Here is a 12,493-nt window from a genome sequence, read left to right on the forward strand (position 1 = left end):
GTAATGTTGAGCTATTAGGGTGTTAAACACGGGCTGTATGTTGTTTGGAACGAGGGTGACGCGCTTGGATTGATGGCCCACAGCGACTCACGAAGAGCTACTGATTCCGATCTGTAGCGGTGCGGCTTCTTCCTCCTTCAATGGACGGTCATGTAGGCTGCAGCTCGCTGCTTGCAGGGAGCCTTTCGTTGTGTACTGGAGAACAATGTCAACGCCACGCGCCGAAAGCACCGGACACCATCAGTGAAACCGGATGGAATTCGATTTTGAAATCTTTGTTAGGGAAAGTCTTTTTTGCAGGCAATCGGTGATAATTTTGATCACCATTGCAACAGTTGGACATTTGGGTAATTAACTATTAAATAGTGAACTTCTTCTTCTTCTTCGCATTGCAAGCTTATTGCATATCGCATATGAGCTTATTGCGTGCTCTTAACTTAGTGTTCTAGATGCACTTCCACAGTTATTAATTGAGAGCTTTCGATGCCTGTACCATTTTTGCATTGGTATAATTATGTGGCAAGTCCAATCATACTTCATACAGGGAAGTCGAGAAATGTTCCAACCCGAAAAATTCCTAAACCGGACCGGGAATCGAACCCAGCCACCTCCAGCATGGTCTTGCTTTGTAGCTGCGCCTCTACCGACTGATCTAAGGGAGACCTATTGAACATTATTAATTTATTCATTTTAACAGATTTCTTGATAAATTTCCAATCGATTGGCTTGTTTAGAATTAAAATCCATCCGCTATTGAAAGAGTTATATGTGGTCAAAACCTGACCCTTTTTTCGTAATGCGGTCGATTTTGTTTTTTTTTTAATTGCACCCCCAATATGTTGCCGAAAGACGTAATCCTACGTCAAAAGTACAAGGGATTCCAAAATAAGCCATCAATGCCGGTAGATCAGCGGAACATGGTGAGAACGAGCCAATTATTATTTATAAATTAAACATGAAAATGAAACTAAATACGCGCTAGGTATGAAGAGAATATTTTCTAACCTGGAAGTGTGTATGTAATACTAATATCCAATTGATACAGGTCATACATACATGCGGGGTTTATTGAAAGTGTAAGTAACCTCGGAATGGGCGTAACTCTTCAGACATTCAGAAATATGTTGCTGTAGAGCTATCACCTTCTAACTCCCGGACTAAATCTGTCTACAATGACCATAAATGCGACATTGTTGAGAGAGTTCTTTCATAATAACACTGTCGACCAGTTGGGGTTAGAAGAAATATACACACACAAACGTTAAATAATGGCATGCAGCTGCATGTTTTGATAGTTTTCCACCAAATAGCAAAAAAATAAGATTAAAAAAAATGAATAACGTCAAATTACAAGGAATTATTTTTTGAACCGAAAAACTCACCGGAGATTTTTGCACTGCTGAATTTCTCAAGGTCAAACCCATAAGCGAATAATCTCACGAATGAGATTTGAGTTTTTGATTTTTTGCGAGCACTGGTTATTGATATAAATATGTTTATATGATTTGTTAAACTTTCAGTATTTATCATTTTCCCTTCAAATGTATTTGCAATTATCCTTCCCTTGAGAAATTAAGTCATGAGCAATTAAAAAGGCGATGAAAATACGCCAAAAAATATATCCATCCTAATTTACCTATTTATTATAAAGCGTGTGTTAAGCAGTGCCCGTCATTTGAAAAATTTCAACTTCTTCCTTAATAATCCCCATACAAACCATTTGCGCGACCGCTAAACCTTCATAAATTTTTATCATTATATGCACAGGCTCATATTTTGGGATTCTAAGATTGCAAATACTTGTTTCAAAACCAACACCAAAGTCAATTCTGTAAAAGAAAAATAAATTCTTTTTTGTCTGGGTTTAATAACCCAAAAAAGCCCCATCCTCGATCCTTCTGTGAAGTCTATCGAAATTCCACACTTCTTGATCCTTATTCTATCGGCGCAGAGATCACATATCGTATTAAATACCCTGTACGAGGAAAAAAAAATTAACACGAGAAGTGCTCCGGGTCTTTCATTCATAATCTTTCTCCCAACTCGAGCCAATACCCAGGAATAGAGACCTTTTTTCGAATTAGTGCGCTTTTCTTCTTTTTTTCCAGTTGGTAACCAACACAATGTGCACCAAAACCACCCACCGCTCTGAAGTAAGCGGGATACGTACTGATCCTGGGGTGGAGATGAAAAAGGACGAATTTAATCTTGTTTTTATCGGTTCTTTGGCCAGCTTTCTTCGGCTTGGGTCACGCGTTGATTGTATCTTGTTACATCGAAAGTGAAGTAGGTAGCCCCCCCGGTGTCTGTGCTTCTGCGTATAGGAAGGCATGGATCCGAAAAGCTATCGGTTTAATTTTCCTTTCGATGGGCTTACTTTGCGGGGAGTGGTGAGTGTCATCACTTCCGCTGGAAAAGTGTACCGTAAGGATAGTTACGAAAGGTCTAGGAAATGTGAGATTTGGTCTCCTTTGTGCGATTAGCCTTTGAACGGGAAATGCTGAGCAGTAAATTAGGTTTCACTTATTGACCATTGGGCAATGATTGAAGTGTAGTATAGAGGGTATTTGAATTTGGTTTACTATTTCATATGGTAGTCCACTTCTAAAATACGTAGTACATTTATTTTATGTTAATCAGATAGCTTCCACCAACGTTGATCAAAACATCCTCTCTAAAACATTCGTCTGACGTAGCCGAACACCGTTTGCAAAATTCATATTATTTTCTGCACACGATGTTAACGCTCGATTTGGCGTAAGTTTCAACGATATTCCATGCCAATTTAAGTGAAATGTTCGACTGATATGTAGGGAGATTTCTTTTTTATGGCTTTCACAGTCTAGGGTAATTGACAAGTTCAGTTATGCATTGCCCAACGTGTCGACTGTTTATTGTGGCCTTAAGGGTATAAAACAGGCCTTTTGATAGTTTTACCCTTGAAAAAGGTCGGAATAAACGGCCGAATAGTCGGGCAATGCATAACTGACCGTTTGGATTATCCTAGACTGAGAAAGTCATAACAAAGAAATTTAAGTGCAATATCACTTAAATGTGCCATGTTGTGTACAAGCTTGTAAACAATTTTGATTTTTATGCAAGCTATACGTAAGATCAACCGTGGGGAGACTTTATGTGATAGTTTAAATTCAGAATTTTATCTCTAAGACAGGCACCGATCCGTATAAATAATATATTTCATGTATTATCATACGGCAATCCCATGCACTGGCGTGCACAGAGTGGGTTAAGGTGGGGCAATTGCCCCTCCTTTTATAAATAAGATTTTAATTTCCACATTTACAAAATTATGATATAAAATAACTTGATTTATGATATAAGATAACATTCCTTTGAGATGGTCCCTGAAAATTGCACCACAAAGGTGCATGAAGGGACAAACTTCAATTTTTTTTTGGTTGCAACACAGTGCATTTTTGCACCACAGTGGTGCATACACAAAATTTCTGGTGTAGTTTTTTTTTTTCAAGGTGGTTCATGGAGGGTTTTAGGAAGAGGGCAAATTTAAAGTTAAACAAATTCCCCTTCGTGATGGTAGATCGAAGAAAACGCTTGATATTGAATATTTTTGGTGTTAAAATATCATCAAGGTGGTGCAAAATGAAAATTGGAAAAATTGAATCATTCTAAAAATTTGAAGGTGCACATTTAACTGAAAATGACTGGTGGAAATTTCGCTACACTGTGGTGAATGTAGAAGCAAGGTTTATTAATTTTTCTGGTGCATAATTTGCATCGTTCTGATGAATGCAAGCTTCATTAAAAATTTATGGTGAAAAATTTGCAGCATTCTGGTGCATGAAGAGGCAAAGCCTGAACATTGCACCACAAAGGTGCATTGTGAAACAAATTTCACTGACAATTTTTGGTGCACAGTTCTGGTGAATGGAGGAGCATGCTTTATTGAAAATTTCTGGTGAAAAATTTGCATCGCTCTGATAAATGAAATGAACCGAAAATTTCTGGTGAAAAACTTGCACTTCTTTGGTAAATGAAGGCACAAGCTTTATTTAAAATTAAGCTGTATTGAATAATTCTGGTGGAAAATCTGCACCGTTCTGGTGAACGGATGGGCAAGCTTTTTGGAAAAATTTTGGTCTTGAAGTTGCATCCTTGTGTTGAATAGAGAAACAAACTTTAATAATAATTTCTGGTGTAAATTTTCACCATTTTGATGAATGGAGGGAAGCTGCTTTACTTAAAATTTACGATGAAAAATCTAAAAATAGGGGCAAGCTTTATTTGGTGGAAAACCTGCAACATTCTGATGATAGGAGAAGCAAGCTATATTGAAAATGTCTGGTGGAAAATGGAAAAAGGAAATCTGCACCAATCAGAAGATTGAAGAAGCAATTTTTATTGAACATTAACGGTGGTAAATTTACATCGTTCTGATCAATTGAAATTTTCTGGTAGCAAGATTGTATTGAAAATTTCTGGTGTTAGATTTGCAACAATCTGCTGTATGGAGAGGCCTGATGTAAAAATTGCACAGTTCTTGTGAATGGAGGGGCAAGCTTTGTTAAACAATTATGGTAGAAAAACTACAACGATTTGGCGAATGGGCGGACAACTTAAACTTGATTTCCGAGAAGAACCTCAAGGGTATTGAATTCTGAGGACAGTTCTATAAGAAAAGATTTCTGGGGATGATTCTAGAAATGACACTAGAAATTATTCGCAGAAGAATACCGAGAGAATCAAATTTTGAATGAAATTCCAAAGAAATCTTGAGAAAAATTTCAAGGGAATTCAGAGGACAATTTCAAGCTCATTCGGGGAAGCCTTTCTGTAGAATGCAGAGGAAATTCTTCTGAAACTTTTAGGGAATTTCAGTTTCAAGGTGTTCTGAGAAAAAAAGTTTTAAAATATTCCGAGAAGAATCTCAAGGATATTGAATTCTTATGACAGTTCCAAAATATTTCTGGGGAGGATTCAAAGAAAATTCTACAGATAATTTATAGTGCGTTTTGCAGATAGTTCTAAGACAATTTCGAAAAGAATACCGAGAAAATCCAATTTTGAGTGTGATTTCTAAGGGATTTTAAGCAAAATTTCAAGCGAATTTCGAGGATATTTTTTAGCTCATTCAATTCCAATGTGTTCTGAGAAAAAATCATGAAGAGTTCTAAATATAATTCCAGTGGACTTCAGAGAAGAATTTTAAAAGAGCTCTTAGGAGAGTTCATAAAAAATCCGAGAAGAACATCAAGGACATTGAATTCTGAGGACTGTTCTAAAGGATTTCTGGGGATTATTCCAAGAAAATTCTGCGTGCAATTTCTAGTAAATCCTGCAGATAGTTCCTAAATAATTCCGAAAAGAATACCGAGAAAATTAAATATTGAGTGAAATTCCAAAGGGATTTCGAGGAAAATATCAAGGGAGTACCGATAATTTCTAGCCCATTCCAGGAACATTTTTTTTAGGAAATTCTTCTGAAACTCTAAGGGAGTTTCAGATCCAAGGTGTTCTGAGTAAAAGTCAAGAAGAGTTCTAAAAATAATTCCGTAGACTTCTGAGAAGAATTTCAAAAGAGCGCTTAGAGTTCTAAAAAAATTCGAAAAGAACCTCAAGGAAATCTGAGGATGGACTTTTTCGCAACTGTACAAAGTTTAAAGACAGCTTTTGGATTCTCTAATTGAAAAGTGGGTATTAGTTTACCATTGAACCTTGGTCTATTGTTGTCTTACTAAAAAATCGCCTTAGAATCATCTCTAAAAATTTCAAGTCATTTGTTACCGTGGTTAAAAAGCTACAGCTGTTTATGTGCGTTGCGATAAATTCGGATTGGTCTTTTAAATCATCTTTAAAACATGTTGAATGTTCGGCATCATTTTCTGTCATCCCGACTGACGGTACTTTGGGACGGTTCATCATCGTCGATGCGATTAAATTGCCAATTTCCGCAGTTTGCATAGAAGAAGATGAACCACCACCGTAGCAAAAAATAAATAAAATTAGCTAAATTAAACAGTAGAGAAACAGTGGTGGGTGGACAGCACCATCTCCCACGCACTTTGGAGTACTCTTCATCCCCAGATTAAATGCACAATAGAAAAAAAAATCGGGAGGAGATTTAAACGTTTGTTTTTGAGAATTTTAGAGTGAACCAGTTCTTGACTTCCATCTGGTACAACAATAAGTAACATTTCCCCAACGTGACGAAACTTTTAGCTCTGAAAAAGGAATTCTTTCAAATCAAATTGCTCTTAAAATAGTCCAGTTCGACTACTAAAGGCACTGCTGTGAAATAATCTGTGCTTCTGGACTCTAACTAGAACACACTTTATTCAGCTCTATAAGGAAGCGCAGAGCAATAGCAGGGGGGATTATCAAAGAGTTGCTTCCATGTAGTTCTAGGATTTTGTTCTGTATATATCCGTTGCATGGTTATCCAGACTCCAGACCACGGATGTGCTAACGGATTCAATTCAGATATCCGAATAGTTGTGATACAAATTATTATATTGTTAACACAGGGTCGTCTTAACCACCCTTGGGGCCCCTGGTCTATTTTTTTTTATTGAGGACCATCAACCTTCAAAAATGCAGACCTTGTGAAAATGCATAATTTAGAGTATCGACACTACAGCCGTTTCACTCAAACACACATGACAAGTAGAATAAGCAACAATTTGTAATTCCTGTATAAACCGAATAAATTACAAAACTAATGTCAATCAGTTTCGATCAGCAGTCCTTTCTGCTACCTACTTTCGTTTACTACCATAGTTTGGATACCGCATAGTAAAATAAAGCCTTCTCCACTAGAGATCGCTCGTTTGTCCACTGATATCGATACCATGATTGTTTAACCTGCTACAGTTCGATGCAAATACAAAACCAACGAGCAATTAATTTCTTGAAACATAATATTGAGAAGCATATGATTGATGTCTTCTTGATTCCTTTATTTAACGTCGGTCTCTGTTCCGCAATCTAGTGCCAATCACCGACGGACATCCATTGCCATCCATTGACGTCAATCGAATGTGCAGGAAGACAGCTTCCTCACCTGCGTAGGATATTGCACCCATTCATCAAACATGAGCCAGGACCAACAGCTTTACTTTCCTTCCGAAGGAAGACGTGACCAGAGATTCGTATGCCTCAGAAAAATCCCACCGACCTCGGCTCGGATTGAACCCAGATCCATTGGGGTGAGAAGCAGTCACGCTTACCACTACACCACCGGCGCCGGCATGATTGAAGTCTCTGAGCTTTTAATGTATTTTCCTAGATGAATGCATCTTCTGGACGGCAAAAATAGCAATGTTTCGAAGCTGACCGAAAAATATGTACTTCCAAATTTATGCTACGACTAATCAGAAAAATCGCGGACCAGTCACGGAATCACAGACAGGTCAATAAATATTTCGCAATATCTGTATTAGTATTCAAAATGCATTTAATTTTATCAAGTTATATGCTGCGCATTGTTGGTGTAGTAGACTCCTGCACTAAAAATAATCCCCAAAAATTAAATATTTAGATTGTAATACAGCGCTAAATTTGAAAAATATTTATTTATAATTTGTGTGCCCTGAGCGAAACCATTTATGAGGCATTGTTTTTAGATTAGGACGAAATAATATTTCATTATTGATGAGATAAAGACACGTTTATTTAAGCCGATCAATTTAGCTAAAGCAAAGCAAAGCTAAGCTAAAGTGAATAAAAGCAAGAAATTTGTTTGACGAAAATTGACCCAATTTTACAAAAAACTGTCCCAATTTTATGAAATATGATATATTAAATCAGATAGGATAACAAACGGAGACCTTATTTCAAGCACAAAGTTTTTCTCTGGAAAAATGCAAAAAATGATCATTGAAAGATACTCTTAAGCTTATGTTTGAAAAAGGGTATTGGTCTTAATCCACTACAGTACACAGTACAGTTCTATTAATTAAATGTCAGTTGTACAGTGGCAAGTGACATTCAAAGTACATCTGAATTTTCTTAACATTTGGATTGCGCACAGTTTTGACCGAAAAGTCGTCTTTTATTTTTCTTTAGTGGGCTTTTTGATTTAATTTCCGTCCTACTAAGCACAACCCCCGCTTCACCTTTCTTTTTTGACCGGGTTTGGACAAAAAATTGAATATTTCTGTCAAAGATGACTTCTAAATGTATTCACCTTTCCGTACGTACCGCTGGATTTGATAAAGAGTCACAAATTGTTGAGATATCATTTAAAATCTAATGCTGCTTGTTGATTCTAAATTCGTCCTACGAGTTTTAATCCCGTCCTAACGCATTGAAACGTCATTATATTTTCTTCGTCCTATGGAAAAACGTAGAAAAAGGGGTTTCGCTAGGAGCGCTTCTTTTGTTTTGGGAACAATGAGCGTGAATATTCATACAATGCGCTCAAATAGGAATTATGTTTTAGCTAATGAACTAACGCATCGGAACAAACCTATTATTGATTTGTACCCGGTGAAATCATTGATAGTATTGATCTTTTTAGCTCGATAGAACGGAAATTGGCGATTACGACGAAATAGCGCTCTACTCTATGAGGGAGTGACATTAAATTATTCTGCTCCGGCTGTTATAGCTCAACTCGACGCCACTGGTTTTGCATACAAGAATTACAACTATTCGATTCTATTGGATATCTGAATACATATCTGGATATCCCGCAAATCTTATCATTTTTTTATCCGGCTATCCGGTTGATCCAGATTTTGGATACCTGTCGGATATTCGTATTATAAGGATATTTTTAACCGGACAGTCCCAGCACTAATTCTTTGTACAGAAAATTCCAAAGCAAATCAATCAACATTCAACACACTGCCATTAAACCGAAATTGTCCGCTGGCGAGAACAAGTTCCGGAATTAAACCTGCATAAACAATCCTAGCAGCGCTTCCCTCGTGAACCTAAAAGTGCTAATTTAAAGTGCCCATTATCGAAAGCATCACGCCGAAAAACGAATTCCAGACTGCCCCAACCAGCACCATTCGCTCCGCATTGGAATGTTTTCTTTAGACAACAATGGTTTAAGCTCATTTTCTCGAACGGGGAAGCAAAACACAACAATTTTCAAGCTTAAAAAATCTCCGAAGTATGTTTTGGTGCTTACGTTTTGTGTCCTTCTTCGCGCCTCCTTGTCTCCCCGTTGAATGGACGAGTTTCGTTCCTGTTTCGCTTCACCAGAACCTCTTTAGCCCTTCACGAACGAGTTTCAGAGTAAGAGAAGAGCGATACTTTTGTTTCTATTCAATAAAATGTTAATCCTCTTTAAGCAATCCTTGCGATCGTTTTTCCCGACACAATTCTGAGAAAGCTAGCTCACTCCTCCTGTGAGTTATGCAGCACTGATGACACGTATACTTGCACACAAACAACTTTACATACACATGGATATTCACTGATTTCTTCTGGCTCCTGTCCGGAGGTTGAATCTTTTATTCAACGAATTCAATTTGAGAATCCTTTTTCCTTGGCGTGATTTTTTGTTGCTTCTATATTTTGGCACACTCACTTTTACATTCACATATTTGTGCGTACATGCACATTCGGCTCAGTGGACGAAATTTGAATCTGTGTCACACTGTAGTACGAATCGGGGAATTTTTTTTTTATTATTTGGTTGTTACTACTCCGTTGTAGCACGACTGCAAGAGTGACTATTTTGTGGGTCGAATCGACTATCTCTGGTTATAAATATTTACCACAGGCTAAACATGCACACAGACGTAGCTATATAGAAGGGGTACGAACAATTCAGATTCTGCTAGCTGGCTGGCAAATTGGAATTCTCTTCTCAGTTTTTCCGACAGTTTAAGCACTAGCGCCGACAATTTGTTGTTTCTATTTAATTTTACGTTTTATTTTGTGTTGTATTCTACCGACGGCTTATTTGTTTGCTTTAGATTTCTTACACAAGCACGATGCTTTCACCAGCTTCATGAGAACTTTATGCACTTTCACTTGTAGTAAACTTTCTTTGTTTTATAAAATCGACAGAATCTTTATCGAAAAATGAAAACAACTAAGCATAAACATAACACCAGCGGTGGCACTCACACGATTTTCAATTTTTCCGTTAGTTTTCCTTCCTGGATTTCCGATATTTTACCCTTTGATGATGGTCAATTTTCCATTCAGTAGCACGTTTTCCAAATTCCGTCAGTTGGAAAAAGGGTCAAACCACAGACAGCCTGTCAATGACAGGGCAACGAACCGGGATCCTGGCAGCTGTCTTGGCCACCGTAGCCATTAATCATCTTCACCGATTTCCTGAATACCGTACGCACACTGTTCAGGGGTCGAAGTTCTTTTCTTTTTCACTTGTTCAGTTTGCTCGAATTTCCCACTCTCACATTTCCCATGCTCGGTAGGGATATATGAATGAGGCAAGATGATTCCAGAACACAGACAAAAACAGAAGCGAGGAAAATCTCGGCAAAGATAATTTATCTCACTCGAGCACTGGATATACTCTTCCTTATACACAGAGTGCAGAAAAGTTTATGGGAAAATCGATTCCGGTTGCAGTTTCTTCCGGAAGTTCTTCCGCTTCAGTAAATGTCTTCAATATTTCCATAAATTTGTCCAGCAAATGATTGCAGAAAAGTTTTGTGAACGAGAAATGCACCTTAACTTCCAATAACGTCTAATCCTGCTGCAGAAGCCTTTCGAGGCAAGCCAGGGCACGAAAGCAACGAGAGAAACCCGCAGTGCAAGATGCTCGCGTATCGCTCGCAAGGAAAATACTGAATTTTCCTTTCACTGCTGCAACGACGGGATGTCCTACAACCCGGTTTCCGTGGACCAGCCAGCAGCGATATCAACAACAAAAGGATCGCCTCGCTCAAACCCGAACCGACGGCACCCGTTCGGGAGGGTTCGGGTTTTCCCGCCCGCGGTAGCAACTACTCTCGCATTCTCATGCGGAGCGAACCGTTTTTCGTGGGAGAGCAGGGCAGAAAAAAACAAACATAATTTTCCCATTGATAAGACTCTCACTATGTACGATTGGAGCATGCTGCAGTTGATAAAGGACCGTAAAAATGCATCTCTTTCGCGAGAGGGAGAGTGAGTTCCATTCTCATATATACACTTTCGAACTGTGAGAATTATTAACCACGTGACACTTAATGCACTGCAGCACGATGTCGTACTTGGACGCTACATGTTTTTGTATCATCACATCACAACAGAACTCCGGAGAAATATGTTAGAAACTTACTACCCAATGTAGCAGCAGAGATAAAGAGAGAGAGTGAGTGATTTTTTTTTCCTTTATGTTGGTTACGTCTTTTATCAAAATTATATGTTTATTTAAGAAGGGAAAGCGGGCAGCTTCAGTAGCACATTCTGTTCCCGCCTATCAAGTCTTTGCTGGAAAAATGTCTTAAGGGTAGCACCGGTACAAAAAAAAACATATCGACATTATTAGGGACAGTCAGCTTTATGTATCGGTCTTTGCATAAATGGTATAAGCTGTATCGCCTAACTTTTCTCAACGAACGAACGACCAAGCGTTACATTGCTCAGTCCCCCAAATACCGGAAATACTCAGTTTCTTTTCAAACCTGCAAACGACTTAAGTGCCACTCCTTACCGGAGGTCGAAAGCGGAAATTATTTCAGGGATGCCCGGCCTGAAACTCCCAATCTGCGGGCGAGTCAATCGAAACGTCATACAACCAATAATCTAACTCAAAATTACTCAAAATCAATTACGAGAAACTTAATTTTTAATTAAAAACGAACGCAAACTACTCTCATGGATCATTTGAAATTCTGACCCGGGGTTTATTTGAACCAGTCTAATCTAAACAATGAGCTCAAAGATGTCCTAAGCAGTGATCACTGACCTGTTTTCATAACCCTTTACCATTCATAGGCCGTGCTGGTGCTGTCGGAGTGGCTCCTCTACGACGAGACGAACTCTACATCTGCTACGGATGGTTGTGCAAGCTAAGCGAGAACCCTCGCGCGCGTAACGCCTGATGACTCACCTTCTCTCGAACTTGACGACGAGAGGTTAGAATCTGCCGGCGGTTTGGTACTAATATTTTCCGAAGGATGCGGTGGGTGGTGTTACGAGGTGGACGGAGTAAATGTGTCTCTGTATTAGGGGAGTGCAGGGTAACGTTTTGTTCGGTCTCGAGGACCACGTGTAGTGTTCACGGATATAGTCTACCACCTGCTTTATCCAGGACCGCTATTAGCCTTATTAGCCTTATTATAAGGGTCTTACAAATTGCACAATAGAAAAATTAACGACTTATTTTTCTTACCTTGTTCTAAATACTACCAATGTTCACTATTTTTTTGGGTTCAGCTTATACAATTCACTAAAGTAAACTATAATACATAATTTAATACATTTTTAGTTCAAATGCTTTTTGAATGTTTCAAACTCACTTTGATCTAGGCTTTTCCAAAAATTCACCACTAAACCAATTCAAACTTTTCTTTACTATTTCAAAACTTATTCCGCTTTA

The 12,493-nt window shown here is 38.3% G+C and overlaps 1 long non-coding RNA gene across 1 annotated transcript in view; it reads right to left on the reverse strand.

The window, feature by feature from the left end:
• LOC135704933 (uncharacterized) overlaps window positions 1-10,738 on the reverse strand; it is a 77,932-nt gene extending 67,194 nt beyond the window's left edge. The window contains exon 1 of the long non-coding RNA XR_010517811.1: window positions 9,119-10,738. This is a non-coding gene — a long non-coding RNA (uncharacterized LOC135704933). The remainder of the gene's footprint in view (window positions 1-9,118) is intronic.
• Between the last annotated feature and the right edge of the window lie 1,755 nt (window positions 10,739-12,493).

The sequence above is a fragment of the Ochlerotatus camptorhynchus genome, unplaced genomic scaffold (genome assembly GCF_037179485.1).
Source record: "Ochlerotatus camptorhynchus isolate MF236.1 unplaced genomic scaffold, CSIRO-AGI_Acam_v1.1 ptg000251l, whole genome shotgun sequence".
Classification (NCBI taxonomy): Eukaryota; Metazoa; Arthropoda; class Insecta; order Diptera; family Culicidae; genus Ochlerotatus; species Ochlerotatus camptorhynchus.